The sequence below is a fragment of the Aquarana catesbeiana genome, linkage group LG07 (assembly GCF_042186555.1).
Source record: "Aquarana catesbeiana isolate 2022-GZ linkage group LG07, ASM4218655v1, whole genome shotgun sequence".
NCBI classification, from domain to species: domain Eukaryota; kingdom Metazoa; phylum Chordata; class Amphibia; order Anura; family Ranidae; genus Aquarana; species Aquarana catesbeiana.
Window position 1 is genome coordinate 44,798,599 of NC_133330.1, and position 20,828 is coordinate 44,819,426.

Below are 20,828 nucleotides of genomic sequence, written 5' to 3' on the forward strand. Positions count from 1 at the left end.
CCAATCACCGCCTTCAGGATTTCTAAGTGTGTAAATGTTTGATTTCACTCTTCACTGCCTATCACAGTTTTGGAGGCCATTGAATGCCCAGGTGGCAGAACCCCCCCCCCCCCAAATGACCCCATTTTGGAAAATAGACACCCCAAGCTATTTGCTGAGAGGCATGGTGAGTATTTTGCAGCTCTCATTTGTTTTTGAAAATGAAGGAAGACAAGAAAAAACTTTTTTTCTTTTTTCAATTTTCAAAACTTTGTGACAAAAAGTGAGGTCTGCAAAATACTCACTATACCTCTCAGCAAATAGCTTGGAGTATCTACTTTCCAAAATGGGGTCATTTGGGGGGGGGTTGTGCCACCTGGGCATTCCATGGCCTCCGAAACTGTGATAGGCAGTGAAGAGTGAAATCAAAAATTTACGCCCTTAGAAAGCCTGAAGGCGGTGCTTGGTTTTCGGGGTCCCGTACGCGGCTAGGCTCCCAAAAAGTCTCACACATGTGGTATCCCCATACTCAGGAGAAGCAACAGAATGTATTTTGGGGTGTAATTTCACATATTCCCATGGCATGTTTGAGCAATATATCATTTAGTGACAACTTTGTGCAAAAAAAAAAAAAACAAATTTGTCTCTTTCCCGCAACTTGTGTCACAATATAAAATATTCCATGGACTCGACATGCCTCTCAGCAAATAGCTTGGGGTGTCTACTTTCCAAAATGGGGTCATTTGGGGGTGTTTTGAACTGTCCTGGCATTTTATGCACAACATTTAGAAGCTTATGTCACACATCACCCACTCTTCTAACCACTTGAAGACAAAGCCCTTTCTGACACTTTTTGTTTACATGAAAAAATTATTTTTTTTTGCAAGAAAATTACTTTGAACCCCCAAACATTATATATTTTTTTAAAGAAAATGCCCTACAGATTAAAATGGTGGGTGTTTCATTTTTTTTTTCACACAGTATTTGCGCAGCGATTTTTCAAATGCATTTTTTGGGGAAAAAACACACTTTTTAAAATTTTAATGCACTAAAACACACTATATTGCCCAAATGTTTGATGAAATAAAAAAGATGATCTTAGGCCGAGTACATGGATACCAAACATGACATGCTTTTAAATTGCGCACAAACGTGCAGTGGCAACAAAATAAATACATTTTTAAAAGCCTTTAAAAGCCTTTACAGGTTACCACTTTAGATTTACAGAGGAGGGCTACTGCTAAAATTACTGCCCTCGATCTGACCTTTGCGGTGATACCTCACATGTATGGTGCAATTGCTGTTTACATTTGACGCCAGACCGACGCTTGCGTTCACCTTAGCGCGAGAACAGGGGGGGACAGGGGTGCTTTTTTTTTTTCTTTATTATTTTTTTGCTTTTTTATCTTATTTTTAAACTGTTCCTTTCATTTTTTTTTTTTTAAATCATTTTTATTGTTATCTCAGGGAATGTAAATATCCCCTATGATAGCAATAGGTAATGACAGGTACTCTTTTTTGAAAAAATTGGGGTCTATTAGACCCTAGATTTCTCCTCTGCCCTCAAAGCATCTGACCACACCAAGATCGGTGTGATAAAATGCTTCCCCAATTTCCCAATGGCGCTGTTTACATCTGGCGAAATCTAAGTCATAAAATGCTCGTAGCTTCCGGTTTCTTAGGCCATAGAGATGTTTGGAGCCACTCTGGTCTCTGATCAGCTCTATGGTCAGCTGGCTAAATCACCGGCTGCATTCTCAGGTTCCCTGTTGAGACAGGAGAGCCAGAGAAAAACACGGAAGACGGTAGGGGAGGGGGGGGCATTCCCTCCCACTGCTTGTAAAAGCAGTCTAGAGGCTAATTAGCCGACAGGATTGCTTTTACATGAAAGCCGACCGCTGGCTGAAAAGAATGATACCAAGATGATACCTAAACCTGCAGGCATCATTCTGGTATAACCACTCAAAGTCGTGAATGGCGTACCTGAAGACAAAAAAATGGTTAACAATAAAGCACAGTAAACGGTAAAGTATAAAAAATTGCATACCTGAAAAGCAAACATGATAAAACATAATAACAATAAAACATTGCAGAATAGAATACAGTAAAAAAGAACAGAACGATAGAGAGAGAATAGAGAGAGAACAATAAAACGACAACTATTTTTTTTTATTTTATATTTTTGTTTGTGGTTTTTTTTTTTTTTGTAACTAACTTTTATAACTGTAACCGGTTCCAGGTTCGGGTCTCTCAAAATGCGATGGCATCTTGGGAGACCCTGTGAAAGTGTGCCTAGTCTGTGCAGTGCTGTACCCTACGCTAATACTCAAGTAGTGAATGGTAGCATTCAAAACATTCACCAATGCAAAGACCAGGATTGTCAGGACAGGAGGGACAATAATAGCGGGTGTCACGCCTATATCCGCGCTTGCTGCAGACACATCTTTTTTGGGGGGGTTTGTTGGGTAGGGGTACTCGGGAGGACATAAAAATGCCTCTCATGCAGCCGACTGCATTTGGTTGGGGATGTGAATGGGGGAAGTACGGGTGCTGCAGAAGTGGTGGGTTCCCAATTATTAGGATTGGCAAATGCAGCAGGAAGGGCACTATGGGCACGACGGGCCTGTTTGTCTTCTTCTTGGTGGCAGCGGGACACTACTTGTGCTTGCCACCTCACCAGCTTGAACTGCACTTATGGGACTTGCCACGTCACCAAGTGTTACTGCAGTGCTGGTTTGACTACGACCGGGGTGTACTAGGCCGCTGGTGCTTGCCAGTTCATCAAAACGCTACCAAAAAAAAACTGTTAGCGATCGCAGGGATCAGGCCTGGCTCTGCGAACGCTGCAGTTATGTGTTTAGCGTTTTGTAAGTGACAGTGATCGATCGATACTGCACTTGGGTGGGCTGGGCTGGGCCAGGCGGAGGGGCAAAACGCAGGTGCTAGCAGGTATCTGGGCTGATCCCGCTAACACTGCGTTTTGGAAACCCTAAACTGCTGGGGACGCTAGTATAGATCTGATCAGATCAGATATTGATCCGTTCAGATACTATACCACTAAGGGAGGTGTACGGTGCGTGCGTGGGTGTTGGCTGTACTGGCGCTAACCTGACGCTGCTTGGGGCTAGTGTTTGCCAGTTCACCAAAACGCTACCAAAAAAACTGTTAGCGATCGCAGGGATCAGGCCTGACTCTGCGAATGCTGCAGTTATGCGTTTAGTGTTTTGTAAGTGACAGTGATCGATCGATACTGCACTTGGGTGGGCTGGGCTGGGCTGGGCCGGGCGGAGGGGCAAAACGCAGGTGCTAGCAGGTATCTGGGCTGATCCCGCTAACACTGCGTTTTTGGGAACCCTAAACTGCTGGGGACGCTAGTATAAATCTGATCGGATCAGATATTGATCCGTTCAGATACTATACCACTAAGGGAGGTGTACGCTGCGTGCATGGGTGTTAGCGGTACTGGCGCTAACCTGACGCTGCTTGGGGCTAGTGTTTGCCAGTTCACCAAAACGCTACCAAAAAAACTGTTAGCGATCGCAGGGATCAGGCCTGAGTCTGTGAACGCTGCAGTTATGTGTTTAGTGTTTTGTAAGTGACAGTGATCGATCGATACTGCACTTGAGTGGGCTGGGCAGGCATGTTCTACTGTGTGTGTCTGTGTTTTACACTCACAGTGATGTCTTCTCTCCTCGGCGCCGGAACGGAAAATACCGAGCCGAGGAGAGATGACATAATTTCCTTTGCTGCTGTTTAGCATACAGCAGCAAAGGAAGATTCTCATTGGCTGGGAGCGATCGCGAGGGGGGGGCCACGAAGGGATGGTCTCCCCCTCACCTCTCAACGCTCCCAGTCACAAGCCGACTGCCTCGGGCACCGGGGGGGTCTGATCGGACCCCCGCCCGCGGGAGGCAGATCACGTATGGGTACGTAATTCTGCCTGCCCGTGCCATTCTGCCGACGTATATCGGCGTGAGGTGGTCGGCAAGTGGTTAATGACCAGGCCATTTTTTTGCGATTCGGCACTGCGTTGCTTTAACTGACACTTGTGCGGTCGTGCGACACTGTACCCAAACAAAATTGACATCCTTTTTTTTCCCACAGGAGCTTTCTTTTGGTGGTATTTGACCACCTCTGCCATTTTTATTTTTTGCGCTATAAACAAAAAAAGAGTGGCAATTTTGAAAAAAAAAAAAGCAATATTTTTTACTTTTTGCTATAATAAATATCCCCCAAAAAATATATATATTTATATATAGTACATTGACAGATCCCCGTTCTAGCTTTCTGTGGAGCGATCGCATGGCCCCTATGGTAGGTAGGTTGTAGAGGGAACATTGTATATACAGCTATTATAAGAAGGGGGGGATAACACTTACCAGGTGAGGCAGCCATGTTGTGAGATTGCGTTGGCCGGGAATCGAACCCGGGTCAGCTGCTTGGAAAGCAGCTATGCTTACCACTGCACCACCAACGCGAGATAGCATGTCTTTAGGGTGTGGGAGGAAACCGGAGTACCCGGAGGAAACCCACGCAAACACAGGGAGAACATGCAGACTCCATGCAGACAGTGTATTGGTCAGGATATGATCCAAACACTCCAGTGCTGCAAGGCAGAAGTGCTAACTACTAAGCCTCTGTGCTGCCCGATCTTAAAGCAGAACTCCATCTATAAAGGGAAGTTCCGCTTTTCATCCTCTTGCTCATTCGGCTTTAAATTTCTTAAAGGAACTAGAGATACAGGTCCATATTGTAGTGTTATGAATCTTTCATATTCTGTCCTGTAGGGAGGGACTCTGAATGGTTCTCATTCCATCCACCGTACCCATTGAGCTGTCCATATTTCCCCTTGGGTCCTTCAGCTGTTGCAGGCCTCAGTGGTCACTTCTCCAATATTGGTGATGTTCTTCGTGTGGAATGGGACAAATACATGTCCTCTGGTCTGTATAGTGTCTCTACTCCATGGATAAGCTCTGTCTTATATAAGAGGACATAAGCTAGCCATGGGTGTAACCTGAAATGTAGACAGGCAGGGACAGGACAACCCACTTGAATGTGGAAGCCTGGCTCTTCATAGATGGTAGAGAGTCCATTCCCAGTATGGTGGATTGGGCAACAAGGATGCCCTGATAGTCCATTATCATTGTCTATGATTGTCTCCACCTAATGTGCCCAGGTCTGTTGGCCGGCCTCTGGTGTTTTTATGGGCATCTGAATGGTGACCACTTGAATGGGGCACCAGCGCTACTTCTTTGACGCTCACCTAAAAGGTATTTCGACTTTTGCAGCCATATTGGGATAATACCTACTTTATATCTGTTACATGTTCTCATTCACAGAATAAAACTTAATAATAATTGTAAAGTTTGCTGCTCACCTTTAAAGAGGGAATCACGTGTGAAAAATGACAAAAACATGGCTCCTACAAATCTGATACCAGAACCCCAGCCGAGCATGCAGCCTGGCAGGTCAGGAAAGGGGGGGATGAGCGTGCACCCCCTCCACTCATGAGCCATACCAGGCCACGTGCCCTCAACATGGGGAGTGGACCTTGCAAAGGGGAACCCCCCTCCCCCCTGACAAGGCACCTCTTTATTTTGAGGTCATGTGACTGGTATGGGCGAGGAGAGGAGGGCGCGGTGTATGCTCACCCCCCTCCCCCCCCTTTCCTGGCCTGTCAGGATGTGTGCTTAGGAGGGGGTCTGGATTTTGGGTGGCCATGCTTTTTTTTTTTCCATGGGGTTTCTTAAAGTTATGCTATGTGAATGGGAACAAGTAAAAAATATAAAGTAGGTGTAAAAAACGTGGCTGAAAAATTGGAAACTTTTAGGTGATCTCAGTAGAAGCGTTGGTGCAGAGATCTGTCTTGGTACAGTCATACCTGGTCCCTGGGAGGGCCGATTACCATTTCTCAAGATAGCTGAGATGGCAGATGCCAAAAGGTCATGGATGTTTCTTCGAGCCGCACCTGGTCCCTGGGAGGGCTGATGGGAAGATCCTCTATTTACTGAAGTGGCAGCTGTCACCGGTGTGGGGACCTGTGTCGGTACAGCTGTACCTGGTCTTTGGGAGGGCTGATGGGAAGACCATCTGTTTAATGGATAGGCAGGCGCCACCAGTGTGGGGACCTGTGTTGGTACAGCCGTGCCTGGTCCCTGGGAGGGTTCCTTAGACTTTTTGTTGGTAAAGATAGCTGGTGGTATTGCTCTCTTGAAGAAAGGAGCTGATGAGAATCTTTCAAGAGAGTGATGACGTAGTGGACTCCGGTGATGATGGCTTGATTTGAAGGTCTTCTTCCTCATGTTCACTAGCAAATCATCTTCTGATCCCTCCTCCTCATCTCCTAGTTTAAAATTTCTTCCAATGTTTTGGCCATCTTCATTCCCAAAAAAGCTGCACCCCTCCTATTTAGGTGCAATCCATCAATGCTATAAAGATGGTAACCGACTGAAAAGTCAGCCCAGTTCGCCATGAAGCCAAACCCCTCCTCCCAGCAATAGTTCCTCAGCCACATGTTAAGCTCCCTAAGCTCCTGCTGCCTCTCTGGTGTGGCTCCAGGTACAGGCAGTATTTCTGAAAATACTGCCTTGGAGGTCCTTTTCTTCAATATAGTCCCTAAGTCCCTGAAATCATTTTTTAGGGCGCCCCATCTTCCTCTAACTTTGTCGTTAGTTCCAATATGTATCATGACAGCTGGGTTCTCTCCAGCCCCATCCAACAATCTGTCCATGCAATCTACAATGTTCCGAACCCGAGCGTCCGGTAAACAACATACTGTTCGGCGATACCGGTCTTTGTGACAGATCGCCCTCTGTATCCTTCCAATAACTGAGTCCCCTACCACCAGTATCTTCCTGTTTTTTGCATCTTCAACGTCACATTCTGGGTTAGTCTCAGCGTGAGAATCACATTCTGGTGGGTTCTCAATGTGAGCTTCACATTCTGGTGGCGCATCAACCTGCATTTCTTCCAGCTTTTTGGTCATCTTCTCTCCCAATAGAGTGGCACCCTGCTCATTTAAGTGCAGTCCGTCCCTGCTATAGAGCCGGTAATTTGCCGAAAAGTCAGTCCAGTTCTCCATGAACCCAAACCCCTCCTCCCTGCACCAGTTCCTCAGCCATTTGTTAAGTACCATAAGCTCCTGCTGCCTCTCTGGTGTGGCTCGAGGTACAGGCAGTATTTCTAAAAATATTGCCTTGGGGGACCTTTTCTTCAATATAGCCCCTAAGTCCTTGAAATCATTTTGTAGGGCGCTCCATCTTTCTCGAACTTTGTCATTGGTACCGATATATACCATGACAGCTGGGTCCACTCCAGCCCCATCCAACAATCTGTCCATGCAATCTACAATGTTCCGAACCCGAGCGCCCGGTAAACAACATACTGTTCGGCGATACCGGTCTTTGGGACAGATCACCCTCTGTATCCTTCCAATAACTGAATCCCCTACCACTAATATCTGCCTATCTTTTCTTGTAACCTTGCCCCCATCTTCACTGGAGACATTCCCCTGGAATTTTGGTGGAGTATCAACATGAACGTTGCACGCTGGTGGATTCTCCATGTGGAAGTCGCACTCTGGTGGAGTGGTCATGTCACGGTCGCACTCTGGTGGAGTGGCCATGTCACCGTCGCACTCTGGTGGAGTGGCCATGTCACGGTCGCACTCTAGTGGAGTGGCCATGTCACGGTCGCACTCTGGTGGAGTGGCCATGTCGAGGTCGCACTCTGGTGGAGTGGCCATGTCGAGGTAGCACTCTGGTGCAGTGGCCATGTCGAGGTCGCACTCTGGTGGAGTGGCCATGTCGAGATCGCACTCTGGTGGAGTGGCCATGTCACGGTCACACTCTGGTGGAGTGACCATGTCACGGTCGCACTCTGGTGGAGTGGCCATGTCACGGTCGCACTCTGGTGGAGTGGCCATGTCACGGTCGCACTCTGGTGGAGTGGCCATGTCTAGGTTGCACTCTGGTGGAGTGGCCATGTCACGGTCGCACTCTGGTGGAGTGGCCATGTCACGGTCGCACTCTGGTGGAGTGGCCATGTCACGGTCGCACTCTGGTGGAGTGGCCATGTCACGGTCGCACTCTGGTGGAGTGGCCATGTCTAGGTTGCACTCTGGTGGAGTGGCCATGTCTAGGTTGCACTCTGATGGAGTGGCCATGTCACGGTCGCACTCTGGTGGAGTGGCCATGTCACGGTCGCACTCTGGTGGAGTGGCCATGTCACGGTCGCACTCTGGTGGAGTGGCCATGTCTAGGTTGCACTCTGGTGGAGTGGCCATGTCACGGTCACACTCTGGTGGAGTGACCATATCACGGTCGCACTCTGGTGGAGTGGCCATGTCACGGTCGCACTCTGGTGGAGTGGCCATGTCTAGGTTGCACTCTGGTGGAGTGGCCATGTCACGGTCGCACTCTGGTGGAGTGGCCATGTCACGGTCGCACTCTGGTGGAGTGGCCATGTCACGGTCGCACTCTGGTGGAGTGGCCATGTCACGGTCGCACTCTGGTGGAGTGGCCATGTCTAGGTTGCACTCTGATGGAGTGGCCATGTCACGGTCGCACTCTGGTGGAGTGGCCATGTCACGGTCGCACTCTGGTGGAGTGGCCATGTCACGGTCGCACTCTGGTGGAGTGGCCATGTCTAGGTTGCACTCTGGTGGAGTGGCCATGTCACGGTCGCACTCTGGTGGAGTGGCCATGTCACGGTCGCACTCTGGTGGAGTGGCCATGTCACGGTCGCACTCTGGTGGAGTGGCCATGTCACGGTCGCACTCTGGTGGAGTGGCCATGTCTAGGTTGCACTCTGGTGGAGTGGCCATGTCACGGTCGCACTCTGGTGGAGTCTCAATTTGAATGTCACTTTTTGGCGGTGTCCCAATCTGATGATCGACAGGCCTGCCGTGTGAGCCTTGTCTGCAGTAAATACTGCAAACATCTTAAAAAAAAAAAAAGAGAGGAATTTAGATTTAGCACTTTCAACTACATTTCATATATTTTTCTTTGTACAACATCAAATTATATGACATGTGACGTGTTTGGTACCTATTTACTCAGCGCAACATCATCTTTCACATTATACAAAACAATTGGGCTAACTTTACTGTTTGTTTTTTTTTTTTTAATTCATGAAAGTGTCCCTTTTCCCAAAAAATTGCGTTTAAAACACCGCTACACAAATACCGTGTGATGTAAAATATTGCAACAATCGCCATTTTATTCTCTAGATTCTCTGCTAAAAAATATATATAATGTTTGGGGGCTCTAAGTAATTTTCTAGCAAAAAATACAGATTTTATCTTGAAAAAAAGAAAACTAACTAAATGGGACTTTATATGAGGACATTTACAAAAATGTACCTCCATCCCCAAAATGCATACAAAAAACAGAGAGGTGGGGGGGGGTTTTGGGACTTTAAATGAGACATGCAGCTGGAAAGGTGACACAACATGGTAATGATATGAATATCTGATAATTGCACCATAAATGCGACCGCATCGTATTGCATAGTAATGAATGCATAAACAGTAAATTATAATAAATCAAGGAAACTTTATTTCATAGTAAGGTATATATTATTGAAACATCATAAAACAACATAATGGCATAGCAGCCCATTATGGTCATCATGGTACCATAGTAAGAATTCATCAGACTAATATTTGCATATGACTGCATCATAGTATTAATAATGTCTGATGAATGGACCACATTTGTGACCAAATAGCTTGCATGTATACAGAGTAAGAGAGTATGACATATGAATAAATATTCCATAAATATGAACCAAAATAACAAGGTGACCCATCAACATAGCAGCACGATGTAGAACGCAATGGTGAGATAAAAACAATTCAATTTTGAAGTTGTGTGTCTTCACAGTAATATAATAGCATAGCAGTTGGTGGAATCCAAACGGCATAATCTGGTAGAAATGTAGAGGGGCTGTTAATGTGAATAGCATCTAAGAGCTCTACGCGTTTCATGGATCTTTCCAATCTTCAGGAGCAGATGCAGTGTAAATGTCTATAAAAGATATTTAAGGAAATTCTCAGGGGCTGATCACAGGGCAGGTAGAGAAAATTGTTGTAATATGATCTTAAAGTAGCAATGATGGTTAGAAACCATAAAAGGTTACTTACAAGGAACCTAAGTAGATGGGTGGAGGGCACCGAGGGTGTGAGCCTGTCAGGGATAAAAGTCAAACAACCCCGGGAGCTGAGGCGGTACCTAAAGGGCGACTTTGTGAGGAATTGTTGAAAGTGAAAATCACATCTTCATGTTCTAAAAGGATGAGAATACTAAAAGTGACTATAGAGTGAAATAAATCTGAAGTAGAATAATTAGCATTGAGAAAGTGTGTGTGAATACCAGACTAAACCAAAGGGTATAGCGGTTGCAGTATTGAGAGAAAACAGAGGAAACAGTGAAAATTGTACAAATAAGTGATAATGTAATGACCGAACAGGGGGAATATAGTGAGGAGGAATAGAGTTGCATGTATATGCCTGTGCCATAGGAAAGAGTGTAACAACATTAGTGGAGGCCAAAAGAAGCCATAGTATTACCTGAGATTCCCAGAACACCAAAATGCCAGCTGAGTGGCCACCAGTAGGAAGTGTTTAGCGGGGAATGTGTATCCATTTAGGGGGAATATATATAGGTTAGAGTGCCGCCAATAGGTAACCGCCAACGCCACGTGGGCGGCTAAAATAAAGAAGGGTGACAGCTGTCGGAGCCGAACCAAGCCAGCCCGCAGCCGGCGCTTCTTATAGACGCTTGGATGGACGGCACACAGTGTCGACGTGATGGCGTCATCACGACGTCACACGCACGAAACTGGGAACGTGGCGTCGATGCGTGATGGGAAGTCCGCCCCAACCCCCACGTGACAAGGGAGGGGGAGGGCTCCCAGCACGCATCGCAGCTCCCGGGATTGCGAACCCCGGCAAGGAGACCCACCCAAAGGCCGACCACACCCCCCACACAGGGTATTGTCCGCAAGGAGGTATAAACGAGTCAAGGTTTAAAATGGTAATATAGGTACTAAATAAATACCTGTCTCTGGGAAGAAGCCTCAAAAAGGAAGAGAATTGTAGCCAAAAGTTTTAAATCATACAGGTACTAATGATGGAAGATGCCAAAATAATAGAAGTTATGATAAAACCTACGATCCTATCCACAGTAAAATTAAAAACCTTACTCAAAAAGTATAAGCCTAAATAGCACTTACATTGAATGCCACCAGTAAAAGTAATAAATATAAAAGGTAGCATGCATGTCTCCATCCCTGATATTTTGAAAAAAAGAAAACTAACTAAATGGGACTTTATATGAGGACATTTACAAAAATGTACCTCCATCCCTAAAAAAGGAATACAAAAAACAGAGAGGTGGGGGGGTTTTGGGACTTTAAATGAGACATGCAGCTGGAAAGGTGACACAACATGGTAATGATATGAATATCTGATAATTGCACCATAAATGCGACCGCATCGTATTGCATAGTAATGAATGCATAAACAGTAAATTATAATAAATCAAGGAAACTTTATTTCATAGTAAGGTATATATTATTGAAACATCATAAAACAACATAATGGCATAGCAGCCCATTATGGTCATCATGGTACCATAGTAAGAATTCATCAGACTAATATTTGCATATGACTGCATCATAGTATTAATAATGTCTGATGAATGGACCACATTTGTGACCAAATAGCTTGCATGTATACAGAGTAAGAGAGTATGACATATGAATAAATATTCCATAAATATGAACCAAAATAACAAGATGACCCATCAACATAGCAGCACGATGTGGAACGCAATGGTGAGATAAAAACAATTGAATTGAATTGAATTGTTTTTATCTCACCATTTCGTTCCACATCGTGCTGCTATGTTGATGGGTCACCTTGTTATTTTGGTTCATATTTATGGAATATTTATTCATATGTCATACTCTCTTACTTTGTATACATGCAAGCTATTTGGTCACAAATGTGGTCCATTCATCAGACATTATTAATACTATGATGCAGTCATATGCAAATATTAGTCTGATTAATTCTTACTATGGTACCATGATGACCATAATGGGCTGCTATGCCATTATGTTGTTTTATGATGTTTCAATAATATATACCTTACTATGAAATAAAGTTTCCTTGATTTATTATAATTTACTGTTTATGCATTCATTACTATGCAATACGATGCGGTCGCACTTATGGTGCAATTATCAGATATTCATATCATTACCATGTTGTGTCACCTTTCCAGCTGCATGTCTCATTTAAAGTCCCAAAACCCCCCACCTCTCTGTTTTTTGTATGCATTTTGGGGATGGAGGTACATTTTTGTAAATGTCCTCATATAAAGTCCCATTTAGTTAGTTTTCTTTTTTTCAAAATATCAGGGATGGAGACATGCATGCTACCTTTTATATTTATTACTTTTACTGGTGGCATTCAATGTAAGTGCTATTTAGGCTTATACTTTTTGAGTAAGGTTTTTAATTTTACTGTGGATAGGATCGTAGGTTTTATCATAACTTCTATTATTTTGGCATCTTCCATCATTTGTACCTGTATGATTTAAAACTTTTGGCTACAATTCTCTTCCTTTTTGAAGCTTCTTCCCAGAGACAGGTATTTATTTAGTACCTATATTACCATTTTAAACCTTGACTCGTTTATACCTCCTTGCGGACAATACCCTGTGTGGGGGGTGTGGTCGGCCTTTGGGTGGGTCTCCTTGCCGGGGTTCGCAATCCCGGGAGCTGCGATGCGTGCTGGGAGCCCTCCCCCTCCCTTGTCACGTGGGGGTTGGGGCGGACTTCCCATCACGCATCGACGCCACGTTCCCAGTTTCGTGCATGTGACATCGTGATGACGCCATCACGTCGACACTGTGTGCCATCCATCCAAGCGTCTATAAGAAGCGCCGGCTGCGGGCTGGCTTGGTTCGGCTCCGACAGCTGTCACCCTTCTTTATTTTAGCCGCCCAAGTGGCGTTGGCGGTTACCTATTGGCGGCACTCTAACCTATATATATTCCCCCTAAATGGATACACATTCCCCGCTAAACACTTCCTACCGGTGGCCACTCAGCTGGCATTTTGGTGTTCTGGGAATCTCAGGTAATACTATGGCTTCTTTTGGCCTCCACTAATGTTGTTACACTCTTTCCTATGGCACAGGCATATACATGCAACTCTATTCCTCCTCACTATATTCTCCCTGTTCGGTCATTACATTATCACTTATTTGTACAATTTTCACTGTTTCCTCTGTTTTCTCTCAATACTGCAACCGCTATACCCTTTGGTTTAGTCTGGTATTCACACACACTTTCTCAATGCTAATTATTCTACTTCAGATTTATTTCACTCTATAGTCACTTTTAGTATTCTCATCCTTTTAGAACATGAAGATGTGATTTTCACTTTCAACAATTCCTCACAAAGTCGCCCTTTAGGTACCGCCTCAGCTCCCGGGGTTGTTTGACTTTTATCCCTGACAGGCTCACACCCTCGGTGCCCTCCACCCATCTACTTAGGTTCCTTGTAAGTAACCTTTTATGGTTTCTAACCATCATTGCTACTTTAAGATCATATTACAACAATTTTCTCTACCTGCCCTGTGATCAGCCCTTGAGAATTTCCTTAAATATCTTTTATAGACATTTACATTGCATCTGCTCCTGAAGATTGGAAAGATCCATGAAACGCGTAGAGCTCTTAGATGCTATTCACATTAACAGCCCCTCTACATTTCTACCAGATTATGCCGTTTGGATTCCACCAACTGCTATGCTATTATATTACTGTGAAGACACACAACTTCAAAATTGAATTGTTTTTATCTCACCATTGCGTTCTACATCGTGCTGCTATGTTGATGGGTCACCTTGTTATTTTGGTTCATATTTATGGAATATTTATTCATATGTCATACTCTCTTACTCTGTATACATGCAAGCTATTTGGTCACAAATGTGGTCCATTCATCAGACATTATTAATACTATGATGCAGTCATATGCAAATATTAGTCTGATGAATTCTTACTATGGTACCATGATGACCATAATGGGCTGCTATGCCATTATGTTGTTTTATGATGTTTCAATAATATATACCTTACTATGAAATAAAGTTTCCTTGATTTATTATAATTTACTGTTTATGCATTCATTACTATGCAATACGATGCGGTCGCATTTATGGTGCAATTATCAGATATTCATATCATTACCATGTTGTGTCACCTTTCCAGCTGCATGTCTCATTTAAAGTCCCAAAACCCCCCCCACCTCTCTGTTTTTTGTGTACAGATTTTATCTTGTAAACACCAAATGTCAAAAATAGGCTTAGTCATGAAAGGGTTAAGGTTAAGTATAAAAAGGGAGAAAAAAATGCACTGGACTGCATCAAAAACACATCAAAAACATGCATGCAGAAAAGCACCTGGAACTCATCCGGACTGCGTTTCTCTGGTGTGAACCGGCCCCTAATGTACACGGGATGTTTGAAAACCTTGACAGATAGTAACCGACATTTAAAAAATGTCCCTTTTGCCGCACAAACACCTGTAAACGAATCGCAGCTAAACACAAGTTACCGCAATTACAAGCTGTTACAGGCATTTGGCATTTCAAATAGCTCTGAACATCGCATTTTTTTTTGCTTTCCAAAAAATGCTTGAAAACTCAACTGCTTAGAAAGGACTATAAATGCCCCCCCCTCGTGTACATGTACTGATAAGATAACAGAGCAGAGTTCAGGGGCAGCTGAAAAAAATGCCCAACTGATCCTAAACGTCCGTTTACCAGCAGCAGTGTACATGAAGACAGTCGTTTTTTTTTTTTTTAATTTGTCAGTTAGAAGCAATCCCAGGTCATGTGACAGATAGAACTCTTCTGTATAGCTACTGTAATAAAACCAAATATAGAATACTGGGATAATTATTAATTAGCAGAATGATGATGGGAAGAATTACTTTGATTTTGCATTTATAATTAAAACTGGTGATGGGACACAAGTGTTTGTCAGTTACATCAGGCAGCCAATGAGATCTAGGCATTCCTCCCACACACCTGATTCATGTCTCCTGCTGCCCAACTGCCAGTTGAAGGAGTGAGATGAGATTATATTTGAATAATAAAAATGTATCCAGTATAGAATTCTCTCCAGTTTATTACATTATAATTGAATGAAATCCTATATACCTTCTGTGTGTCTCTGTCTGGGTTTTAGGTGAATGCACACAGTGTTTAAAACTGCCCTGACCCCCCGCCTGATAGCCTTACACACCCCCCTACGAGGGGCTTTGGGCTGTGCGGGGGGCTGGTTTTCCGCTGCAACCATTTTCGATTGCATAATTGGGTCTCCTTTGATGATAAACAGAAGATCCGCTGACTTTATCGCACTTCTCTCGCTATGAAAACGCGCTATTATAAAATAATAAGCAACGTGTCTCAGAGCAACAGAACTCACGTCGTTTCCACACAAGAGAAATTCTGTGAGTGAGCCCAGCTCCTGCCAGAGCTCCTTATATCAGGACTCTCCCACTGTGACATCATCAAGTGGGATGACCATATATGGGCATGTCACATGACCTTTTTTTTTTTTTTTTTCTAACTGACAAAGAATTCAAATTTGTAAACATGTTAACCCTTTGCTGCCCAGGACAATTTTGACATTTCTCACACACTTGTTAAAATGAACATGTTTTTTTAGCTAGAAAAATGGCTTATAATAGCCAAACATGATATATTTTCTGAAAGCAGTGACCCTGGAGAATTAAATGGTGGTTGTTGCCATATTTTATGTCACACGATATTCACGCAGCTGTTTATTAAATGCAAATTTTCAGGGAAAAAATACACTTGAATGCATTTTAGTGCACACAAACACTGTGTAATACCTATTTTATTTTTATAAAATATAAAACATGAGGTTAAGATGAATAGATGCCCAAAAAGTCAAGATCTAATAATTTTTTTATTTTTTCCAACTGACAAAAAAATTCAAATATGAATATGGTCATATCACATGACTTTTTTTTTTTTCTAACTGACAAAAAAAAATTCTAATTTGTAAACATGTTAACCCTTCACTGCCAGGGACAATTTGGACATTTCTCACACACTTGTTAAATCAATCATGTTTTTTAGCAAGAAAACAGCTTATAGTACCCAAACATGATATATTTTCTGAAAATAGAGATTTGGAAATTTAAATGGTGGTTGTTGCCATATTTTATATCACACAATATTCGCGCAGCTGTTTATTAAATGCAAATTTTCAGGGAAAAATACACTTAAATGCATTTTAGTGCAAACAAACACCATATAATACCTATTTTTTTTTATAAAATATAAAAAATTAGGTTACGATGAGCAACTAGATACCCAATAAATCAAGATTTAATAATTGTGCACGTCTGAGAAACAATTTATTTTTATTTTATTTCATTTAAATATATTTTTTTACACTTTAAAAAAATAATATTTTTTTATTCAACTTTATTGATATATTACAAAAAGAAAAAAAAAGTTTTGACCAGAGATAAACCTGTAATCAATAAAGTGTATCTCATAAAATTAGAATATAATCAAAAAGTTAATTTATTTTCAAAACTCAACTGCTTAGAAAGGACTATAAATGCCCCCCCCCCCCTCGTGTACATGTACTGATAAGATAACAGAGCAGAGTTCAGGGGCAGCTGAAAAAAACGCCCAACTGATCCTAAATGTCCGTTTACCAGCAGCAGTGTACATGAAGATAGTCGTTTTTTTTTTTTTTTTTATTTGAAATTTGTCAGTTAGAAGCAATCCCAGGTTATGTGACAGATAGAACTCTTCTGTATAACTAATGTAATAAAACCAAATATAGAATACTGGGATAATTATTAATTTGCAGAATGATGATGGGAATAATTACTTTCCTATTGCATTCATAATTAAAACTGGTGATGGGACACAAGTGTTTGTCAGTTACATCAGGCAGCCAATGAGATCTAGGCATTCCTCCCACACACCTGATTCATGTCTCCTGCTGCCCAACTGCCCAACTGCCAGTTGAAGGAGTGAGCTGAGATTATATTTGAATAATAAAAATGTATCCAGTATAGAATTCTCTCCCATTTTATTACATTTTAATTGAATGAAATCCTACATACCTTCTGCGTGTCGCTGTCTGGGTTTTAGGTGAATACAGACAGTGTTTAGAACTGCCCTGATTCCCCGCCTGATAGCCTTACACACCCCCCTATGAGGGGCTTTGGGCTGTGCGGGGGACTGGTTTTCCGCTGCAACCATTTTCGATTGCATAATTGGGTCTCCTTTGATGATAAACAGAAGATCCACTGACTTTATCGCACTTCTCTCGCTATGAAAACGCGCTATTATAAAATAATAAGCAACGTGTCTCAGAGCAACAGAACTCACGTCCTTTCCACACAAGAGAAAGTCTGAGAGTGAGCCCAGCTCCTGCCAGAGCTGGTTATAACAGGATTCTCCCACTGTGACATCATCAAGTCACATGTGACATGACCATATATGGGCATGTCACATGTGACATGCCCATATATGGGCATGTCACATGACCTTTTTCTAACTGACAAAGAATTCAAATTTGTAAACATGTTAACCCTTCGCTGCCCAGAACAATTTTGACATTTCACACATTTGTTAAAATGAACATGTTTTTTAGCTAGAAAAATGGCTTGTAATAGCCAAACATGATATATTTTCTGAAAGAAGCGACCCTGGAGAATTAAATGGTGGTTGTTGCCATATTTTATGTCACACAATATTCATGCAGCTGTTTATTAAATGCAAATTTTCAGGGAAAAAATACACTTGAATGCATTTTAGTGCACACAAACACCGTGTAATACCTATTTTATTTTTATAAAATATAAAACATGAGGTTAAGATGAATAAATAGAAGCCCAAAAAGTTAATATTTATTAATTTTTTTTATTTTTTTTCTAACTGACAAAAAAAATTCAAATTTGTAAACATGTTTTTAGCAATAAAATGGCTTATAATACCCAAACATGATATATTTTCTGAAAATAGAGATTTGGAGATTTAAATGGTGGTTGTTGCCAAATTTTTTTATCACACGATATTCGCGCAGCTGTTTATTAAATGCAAATTTTCAGGGAAAAATACACTTAAATGCATTTTAGTGCACACAAACACCATATAATACCTATTTAATTTATTTTTTTTATAAAATATTAAAAATTAGGTTACGATGAGTAGATACCCAATAAGTTAAGATTTAATAATTGTGCACGTCTGAGAAACAATTTATTTTTATTTTATTTAATTTAAATATTTTTCTTACACTTTAAAAAAATAATAATTTTTTATTCAACTTTATTGATATATAACAAAAAGAAAAAAAAGTTTTGACCAGAGATGAACCTGTAATCAATAAAGTGTATCTCATACAATTAGAATATAATCAAAAAGTTAATTTATTTCAGGGTCAATTTGGTTGTTTTGCAGGCAGGCTGGTAAGTGTGCTTGGAAATATTTTTTTTTGTGATGTGTGTTGCTCTTCCATGTGTACCTTACTGCAAAGCCTAGTTATAGGTTGGTGTGGTTGCCACTTTTTTGTACAATACAATGTAAATACCTGGAAAGGTTAGACCTACAAATTAATTAGCATTAATGCAAACAACATGAAAAAATATATCTGGTGCTGGCCGGGTGTGCTTTAATACAATAACAATTATAAGACCCCTTTCATACTGGGGCACTTTGCAGGCGCTGCAGCGCAAAAAATAGCGCCTGCAAAGTGCCCTGGAACAGCCGCTGCTGTCTCTCCAATGTGAAAGCCCCGGGGGCTTTCGCACTGGAGCGGTGCACTGTCAGGACGCTAAAAAAAGTCTTGCTAGCAGCATCTTTGGAGCGGTGAAGAAGCGCTGCTCCTAAACCGCTCCTGCCCATTGAAATCAATGGGGCAGCATGGCTATACCGCCGGCATAGCGCTGCCGCAGCGGCGCTTTGCGGGCGGTTTTAACCCTTTTTGGTCCACTAGCGGGGGTTAAAACCGCCCCGCTAGCGGCCGAATAGCGCCGCTAAAATGACGGTAAACATAGCGCCGCTTTACCACCGATGCCCCCACCGCCCCAGTGTGAAAGGGGCCAGCTTGCAAGAGATAAATCACAATACGTGCTTGCTGCAAATGCATTATACTTTCTGTTTAATGCTTTGCAATGTATTTTGAGTCCCTATGATAATGACACACTGGGGGAAGGCATTCAATGCAATTTTTTATGTCACACAGTATTTGCGCAGCGTTTTTTTAGCTGCAATTTTTTGGGAAAAAATACACTTTAACCACTTCAGCCCCCTTTGCGATTCGGCACTGCGTTGCTTTAACTGACACTTGTGCGGTCGTGCGACGCTGAACCCAAACAAAATTGACATCTTTTTTTCCCACAGGAGCTTTCTTTTGGTGGTATTTGACCACCTATGCGATTTTTATTTTTTGTGCTATAAACAAAAAAAGAGTGGCAATTTTGAAAAAAAAAAAGAAATATTTTTTACTTTTTGCTATAATAAATATCCCCCAAAATATATATAGTACATTGACAGATTCCCGTTCTGGCTCTCTGTGGAGCGATCGCATGGCCCCTATGGTAGGTAGGTTGTAGAGGGAACATTGTATATACAGCTATTATAAGAAGGGGGGGGGTAACACTTACCAGGTGAGGCAGCCATCTTGTGAGATTGCGTTGGCCGGGAATCGAACCCGGGTCAGCTGCTTAGAAAGCAGCTATGCTTACCACTGCACCACCAACGCGAGGTAGCATGTCCTTAGGGTGTGGGAGGAAACTGGAGTACCTGGAGGGTAAACACAGGGAGAACATGTAGACTCCATGCAGACAGTGTCCTGGTCAGGATATGATCCAAACACCCCAGTGCTGCAAGGCAGAAGTGCTAACTACTAAGCCTCTGTGCTGCCCGATCTTAAAGCAGAACTTCACCTATAAAGGGAAGTTCCGCTTTTTATCCTCTTGCTCATTCGGCTTTAAATTTCCTAAAGGAACTGGAGATACAGGTCCATATTGTAGTGTTATGAATCTTTCCTATTCTGCCCTGTAGGGAGGGACTCTGAATGGTTCTCATTCCATCCACCCTACCCATTGAGCCGCCCATATTTCCCCTTGGGTTATGATATTCTTAAAGCAGAGGTTCACACAAAAATGGAACCTCCGCTTTTTGGAACCCTCCCCCCTCCGGTGTCACATTTGGCACCTTTCAGGGGGTGGGGGGTGCAGATACCTGTATAATACAGGTATTTGCACCCACTTCTGGGCATAGATTCCCGCAGGAGTCTACGCCTCCTCCCGTCCCCCCTCCCCCCTGCTGTCTGCTGGGAAACACACGGGTCCCAGAGACAGCAGGGACCATCCTGATTGCGCAGTGTGGCTCACGCATGCGCAGTAGCGAACTGGGAAGTGAAGCCGCAAGGCTTCACTTCCTGATTCCCTTACCGAAGATGGCGGCGGCAGGACCCGAGAGCCAATCGACAGATCGGCTTCGGGTGCCGACATCGCGGGCGCCCTGGACAGGTAAGTGTCCATATTTTAAAAGTCAGCAGTATTTGTAGCTGCTGACTTTAAAAAAAAAATTTTGGGCGGAACTCCGCTTAAAGTGATGTAGAGATGCAGATCCATTTTGTAGAGTGACCTAGAGCTACAGAGTCCTTCAGCTGTTGTAGGCCTCAGTGGTCACTTCTCCAATATGATGAGTCAAAATGTGAAATATTTGGGTGTAGCCGGAGGCAGTTTGTTCGGAAGGGCTGGAGAGCG

At 42.9% G+C, this 20,828-nt stretch overlaps 2 non-coding genes across 2 annotated transcripts; both read right to left on the bottom strand.

Moving 5' to 3' along the window:
* Window positions 1-4,384: 4,384 nt before the first annotated feature.
* TRNAG-UCC (transfer RNA glycine (anticodon UCC)) lies at window positions 4,385-4,456 on the bottom strand. The gene has a single exon. It is a non-coding gene; the product is annotated as a tRNA-Gly (tRNA).
* Window positions 4,457-19,744: 15,288 nt separating this feature from the next.
* On the bottom strand, window positions 19,745-19,816 carry TRNAR-UCU (transfer RNA arginine (anticodon UCU)). The gene has a single exon. It is a non-coding gene; the product is annotated as a tRNA-Arg (tRNA).
* Between the last annotated feature and the right edge of the window lie 1,012 nt (window positions 19,817-20,828).